Source organism: Elephantulus edwardii, unplaced genomic scaffold (assembly GCF_000299155.1).
Source record: "Elephantulus edwardii isolate Elephantulus edwardi_28Jun2011 unplaced genomic scaffold, EleEdw1.0 scaffold00016, whole genome shotgun sequence".
In the NCBI taxonomy this organism is placed as follows: Eukaryota; Metazoa; Chordata; class Mammalia; order Macroscelidea; family Macroscelididae; genus Elephantulus; species Elephantulus edwardii.
The window spans coordinates 12842810-12849921 of NW_006399766.1; the positions used below are offsets into that span (position 1 = coordinate 12842810).

The window sequence follows — 7112 nt, forward strand, 5'->3', positions numbered from 1 at the left end:
CAACTAGGATGAGATTAAAGACCTAAATTTAAAACCTAAAACTATAAAAATCATCAAAAGAAAAAAAATAGGGATAAACTTTTTGGCCCTTATTTAAGGCACAAATAGGCTATCAAAGGTAATAAAAAATGTACAGAGAAAGATAAACTAGCTGACTGGGACCTCTTAAATATCAAATCCTTAACCCAAAGCACTTGATTGAGCTTATGTGAAACCTATGCTTGGACCAGGGGACAGACGTCAGAAAAGAGCAAATGAAAACTGCGTGGTTCAAAATCAGGAAAAGTGTGTGTCAGGCGATGCATCCTATCTCCATACTTTTTCAGTCTATATGCAGAACAGATCATCTGGGAGGCTGGGCTCTATGAGGAGGAATGTGGCATCATGATTGGAGGAAGACTCCTCAACAATCTATGTTATGCAGATGACACAACCTTGCTTGCTGAAACGGAAGAGGACCTGAAGTGATGGCTGCAGAAGGTCAGGGAATGTAGACTTCAATATGGATTGAAGCTCAACATTAAGAAGACAAAGACTCTCACCATTGTACAGATTGGCAGCATCATGTTGGATGGTGAAGAGATTGAGACTGTTAACAGTTAAACCTTGCTTGGCTCCACAATCAACACTCTTGACACCAGCAGCCAGGAAGTCAAAAGATGAATTTTATTGGGAAAGTCTGCTGTCAGGAACCTCTTTAGAGTATTGAAAAGTAATGACGTAATTCTGGAGACTAAGGTGCACCTGATCCAGGCCATGGCTTTCACAATTACTTACTATGCATCAAAGAGCTGGATGATGACTAGGGATGATAGGAGAATTGACATCGTTGAGCTGTGGTGCTAGCGAAGAGTATTGAATATACCATGGACTGCTAGGACAACAAACTGGTTCATCCTAGAGAGGGTAAGGCCAGGCTTCTTCCTGGAGGCAAGGATTCTGAAGCTTCGTCTGAAATACTTTGGGCATGTTGCAAGGAGAAACCAGTCTTTGGAGAGGACGTCATGCCTGGGAGGGTGGAGGAAGACCCTGGATGAGATGGATTGACTCACTGACTGTGGTAATAGGTGAAGGTGTGTCAGAGACACTAAGGTTGGCTCAGGATACAGCAAGGTTCAGAGATGTTGTACAAAGGGTCTCTATGAGTCCCAAATAACTTAATGGCACATAACAACAATACCATGTGCACCAAAATATTTCTCCAAAAGAGAGAAAAGAAAACCTACAAAATGGGGAAAATATTTGACTATGACATATCTGATAAGAGAACCAGCTGTAAAATTTATAGAAAATGTCAACACCTCCACAAAAACAAACAAACAAACAAAAAAAAAAAAACCCAGCCACTCAGTTCAAAACTGGTCAGATGAGCTTATATTTTTAACTATAAAGCAAACCTGAACCTTTCAAATTATTAAAATGTGCTCTTTGTAAGTTATCTATGCCAGAATCACGTTAAAAGCTTCGAGGAAGAGAAAGAAATGTATGCTTTGTTTCTAATTCAGAATTCTATTTTCCTTAGAAATAACCAACCCAAAATGTGGTTAAGATTTGCGTTAGGAATTTGAACATTATCTGAGATTCCTATCTGGCCACAGGAAGTTCTAAGCATAGTTTTTCTATTTTACAATATCTGAGGTTCCAGTTTTGTGTATCACCCATGTCAGGAATGGTCTATGGAGCTGAGTCACAATGGTCAGTGTTGGACATCATACTGTGACTAGAGGCTTGTCTAATATAAAAGTTTTCATTCTTAGCTTGTAATTAGGTCTAGTAACTTGAGTTTTCATTCATCTTTCTTGTGTTATGAATCATTCCTGAGTCAAATTTAGAGCTTTGTCTTTATCCCAAGTCAGCTCAGAACGTGGCCAGGAATAGGGCTCCATCTGTGTTCAAAATAAGAATTAAAAGTATAGCTAGGTTTAAGGCTAAGAATATGAAAGTTGTTGGTTTTGTGTTTGTCTTGTTTGTGATTAATTCATGTTCAAAATTTGATGTCAATCCTCGCCTAATTCAATTTCTGATATTGTAAATCAATCTTTGGCCAAGGTTAAAGTTGTGGGGTTTTTAATTGGTTTTCATACAATAATTCATCATGTACATTGTATTTCATTCAGTCTTTCACTTACCTTGTGTTTCATACATCACTGTGTTTTACGTCATTAATTACCATTGATCTATGTCTATACCCTATATTTTTCAGTCCCCATTGAACCTTTCATATTCTTTCACCCTCCCTAGCCACCCATAAAACTGCTATCCTAGTTATTTCCACCTTTCTTCTTTTCCTGTCCCCTTTCCCTTTTGGATGTTTATATGTATCTTACTATCTATCCTTCTATTTTTACAATAATGGTCTTATGCAGTATTTGTAGTTATGAGACTGAGTTAGTTCATTCAGCATAATGCTCTCTAGACTCTCCCATGCTATGTAGTGTTTTAGGAAATTGTTCTTCCTTAGTGATGCATAGTATTCCATTGAATGTATGTGCCACAATTACTAAGTCTATTTGTTTGTTGATGGGTGTTTGGGCTATTTCCATTTTCTTACTATTGTGAGTAATACTGTTAGGAACATATGGGTACAGATCTCTGTTCATGTCTCAGTTCTATTTTCCTTGGGGTATATTCCTAGAGAGAAATATCTTGGTGATATGGGATTTCTATGTCCAGCTTTTTGAGGTGAGGACAAACTGCCTTCCAAAATGGTTATACCATTTTCCATTCCCACCAGCAGTGCATGAGAATTCCAGTCTCTCCACATTTAATGGACGGAATTGAAATTTAGTCTGGTGTTAGCAATGAGTCAAAGATAGGTTTCAGTTTGTATCATTCATTTGTAATTTAGAGAAATTAGTTTTCTTTTGAGGTGCAAAGCTTAAATTAGGAGTTAGGTTTATAGGCTTAGTGTGTGATGAGAAGAATTCAGTACATGGCCAATGCTAAGAAGTTCAGTCTGTAACAGGTTAGGAGCTGTAATGGTTAGAATCCAAATTAGTGGAGCTCAGTCTGTTACAGGTTCAGAGGCTTATTTTATGGCCCATCTATGAACCTATTCTATGGTCACATTTAGAATTTGGACTTTGAACAGAATTAAATCTCAGTCTGTGGTCGTGTTTAGGGTTCTCTCTGTGAGCAGGATTAGGATATTAACTGTGGTTGGAGTCTGTCCTGCAGTTCTGTAGAAGATTGGATTTCACTTCTTGACTAGTCTTGGCACAGTCTTTGGCCAAGTTTAGAGTTCAACCTCTGTACATGTTTTCATCTCTGTATGAAGCCAAGTTTAGTAGTCATTTTGTTGCTTGCCTCTGTTGGGTTCAATTTCTGGTTAGTGCTAACTCTGTGGAAATTATAGCTGGGTTGGTTTCCAAGATCAAATCTCAGGCTGTTCCCTGAGTTAGATTCTCAGTCTGTGTCCAGGTCTAGAACTCAGTATGCATGCTGCACCTTCATTTTGTGGTGATGTAGGAAGTTAAGAATATCCTAAAGTTAGGTCATAGTCTGTAGCTGCTATTAAAGACTCAGCCTGAGTCTTATTTTATGGTCGTAGTTAAGATCAAAGGAGATTAGGGCTAGACACTCAGCCTAGAACAAGTCATAGACATTTAGTGAGTCAGTGTGTAACTAGGCCTATTGTTGTTGTTAAATGCTGTCAAGTTGCTATGTACAACATGTACATGTTGTACATAGCGACCCTATGTACAACAGCCCTAAACTCTGCTGTCCTGTGCCCAACGCACTGTCTCCGACACAACCATCCCAATTACCCAAGTCACCGAATCAATCCGCCTCATAGAGGGCCTTCCCTTCCTGCACTGGCCCTCCACCCTACCAACCATGATATCCCTCTTTAAGGATCGGCCTCTCCTTACAACATGTCCAAAGTATGTCAGACGAAGCCTCAGGATCCTTGACTTCAAGGAGCAGCCTGGTTTAAGCCTCTCCAGGATAAGTCTGTTTGTTTTCCTAGCAGTCCATGGTATATTCAATTCTCTTCTCCAGCACCACAGCTCAAAGGCATCAATTCTCCTTCTATCCTCCCTAGTCATTGTCCAACTAACTGACGCATAACAAGTGATTGCAATGACCATGGCCTGTATCAGATGCACTTTAGTTTCCAGAGTGACACCATTGCTCTCCAATACTTTGGAGAGGTCCCTAACAGCAGCCTTTCCCATCGCAACATGTCTTTTAATTTCCTGGCTGCTGGTGCCAAGAGTGTTGACTATGGATCCAAGCAAACTAAAGCTGTGAACAATCTCAATCTCTTCACCATCCATCCTGATGCTGCCAATTGGCCCAGTGGTAAGAATCTTTGTCTTCTTGACATTGAGCCTCAATCCATATTGAAGGCTGCAGTCCCTGACCCTCTGCAGCAAGCACTTCAGGTCCTCCTCATTTTCAGCAAGCAGGGTTGTGTCATCTGCATAACGCAGATTGTTGTTAGATCTTCCACCAATCCTGATGCCACATGTCTCTTCATAGAGCCCAGCCTCCCGGATAATCTGTTCTGCATACAGGTTGATGCAACGATGTCAGGCTGGAGACTAAGAAGCACCTGATCCAGGCTATAGTCCTTGCAATTACGTGCTATGCATCAGAGAGTTGGACAGTGAATAGGGATGATAGAAAGAGAATTGATGCCTTTGGGCTGTGGTGCTGGAGAAGAGTGTTGAATATACCATGGACTGCTAGGAGAACAAACAGGTTTATCCTAGGGAGGGTGAGGTCTGGATGCTCCTTAGAGTCAAGAATTCTGAAGCTTTGTCTGACATACTTTGGACATGTTGCAAGGAGAGACTGGTCCTTGGAGAGGGACATCATGTTTGGGAAAGTGGAGGGACGGCGCAGGAGAGGAAGACTCTCGATGAGATGGATCGATTCTGTGAGTGGAATAGTAGGGACAAGTGTGTTTAAGACGTCGAGGTTGGCACAGGATAGAACAGCATTTAGGGCTCTTGTACATAGGGTCGCTATGAGTCGCAAGCGACTCGATGGCACATAACAACAAACATACAGGTTGAAATGGTATGGAGATAGGACCCACCCCTGGCGCATGCCCTTCCCAATTTTGAACGATGCAGTGTTTCCTTGCTCTGTTCTGATGACTGCCTGCTGGTCCAAATATAGGTTTCTCATTAGCATGATCAAGTGTTCTGGGATTCCTATTCTTCTCAGAGTCAGCCACAGCAAACGCCTTTGCATAAGTAATGAACACAGGTAGACTAGAGACTCAATTTTATCAGAGTCAAGACTGGAATGTGGATATAAAAGTCACTGGCTTGACTCCATCAGCCTCTCTGTGTGAGAGAAGCATCAGGCCACTCCTCATCTTTCGGCCTCTGACAACCCAGCTATGGACCACTTGTGACTCTATGGCATACGACACCAACCACTCCTGTTAAGATTTAGAACCTTAGGAACTTGATGAAGAGCTATCATGAGTCAGAAAATATTTGAAAGAAGAATGCAAAGAAAGAAAAAAAAATGCTGGTGTATCTTAGACTCTAGTTCTCTAGAGAAACAAAACCAGTGAAGCTTTTATGTGTGTGTAGTTCTGGTGGCCTAGTGGGTAAAGAATTGGGATGCCAACTCAAAGGCAGGTGATTTGAATCCACTCTATAGAAGAAATATGAGCCATTTCCTCCCATGCGATTAACTGTCTCTGCAAACCTGCCTGAAGTCATATTAGTTCATTGTTTCCTGGTTGCCAAAATTTCCACCTTCCACAAATTGGTGGTCTTTTTCTCATTCCACCCCATGTAGAAGATAATTTAAAGAAGTTGATGAGTTTTTTTAAAAAAAAATATATATATATATTTATTGGTTTTCAAATAATTCCTTTGCATTATGTTTCATTCATATACATTGTGTTTTATACAATCTTTCATTTACATTGTGTTTCATACAATCGTTCATATACATTCTATTTTACATTATTTTTTAATTGCTTTGCTTACAAAATGTATATATGTTTAACATTATCCTGCATTCACATTGTTTTTCATACAATCATTCTCATATATTATGTTTTATAAAGTCATTCACCATTGGACTTTGCCCAGCATTATGCAGTCTTTTCACGCAGATCCTTCCTATTTACCTCCCCCCCTCCACCCACCAAACTGTGCAGCCCTGTGGTTTCACCCCTATCTATCCTCACCTCACCCCTTTGCTCTTTTCTCCACCCCATCTTGAGTTCTTGTACATGTTGGGTTTTTTTTTTAATTTTTATTATTTTGTATGCATGTACCGTCAAATTGGATCCGGCCTTCTCGGGCAGAACATCTGGTGGATTCGAACTGTGTACCTCTGGGATTGCAGTGCAGCTTCTCGCCACTAGGCCACCAGAGCTCCCTTTTAAAAAATTTTTTTTCCTGTACATGTTTTACCAGTTATCCTTCTAATTTTTACAATAATAGTCTTATATAGTATTTGACCTTGTGAGACTGCATTAGTTCTCTCAGCAATAATTCTCTGCAGCCTCTCCCAAGGTACATAGTATTTTTCAAAATGGGTGCTCCTGAGTTCATAGTATTATTTTGGATAAATGTGCTACAATTTCTCAATCCTTTCAGTTGTTATTGGACATTTGGGCTGTTTCCATGTTCTTGCAATGGTCAATAATGCTGCTGTGAACATTGGTGTGCAATTTCCTTGGGGTATATTCCTAGTAGTGGAATAGCTGGGTCATATGAGAGTTCTATGTTCAGCTTTTTGAGGAAGTGCCAAACTGCCTTCCAGAATGGTTGTATCATTTTACAGTCCCATCAACAGTGGATAAGTGTTCCTATCCCTCCACATCCTCTCCAACATTTATTACTTGCTATCCTGTTAAACTTTGCCACTGCTGCTGGGGTGAGATGGTATCTCATTGAAGTTTTTATTTGTGTCTCTCTTATTGCTAGTGATTTTGAAAATTTCTTCATATATCTGTTGGCCAGCTGAATGTCTTCCTTTGTAATGGCTTCTTTGAAGTATTTGCCAACAGTATAGATCTCATGAATCTGATCCTTCATGTACATGGTGCCATATTTACTAAGAGACCATGCAATCAAAGTGTTATATGTCAGAGCAATTTGCTTCTTCTTTTTATTTTTTATTTTTTTTTT

General features: G+C 40.0%; 1 pseudogene; it reads right to left on the minus strand.

Moving 5' to 3' along the window:
* Positions 1 to 5688: 5688 nt before the first annotated feature.
* LOC102849679 overlaps positions 5689 to 7112 on the minus strand; it is a 2703-nt pseudogene continuing 1279 nt past the window's right edge.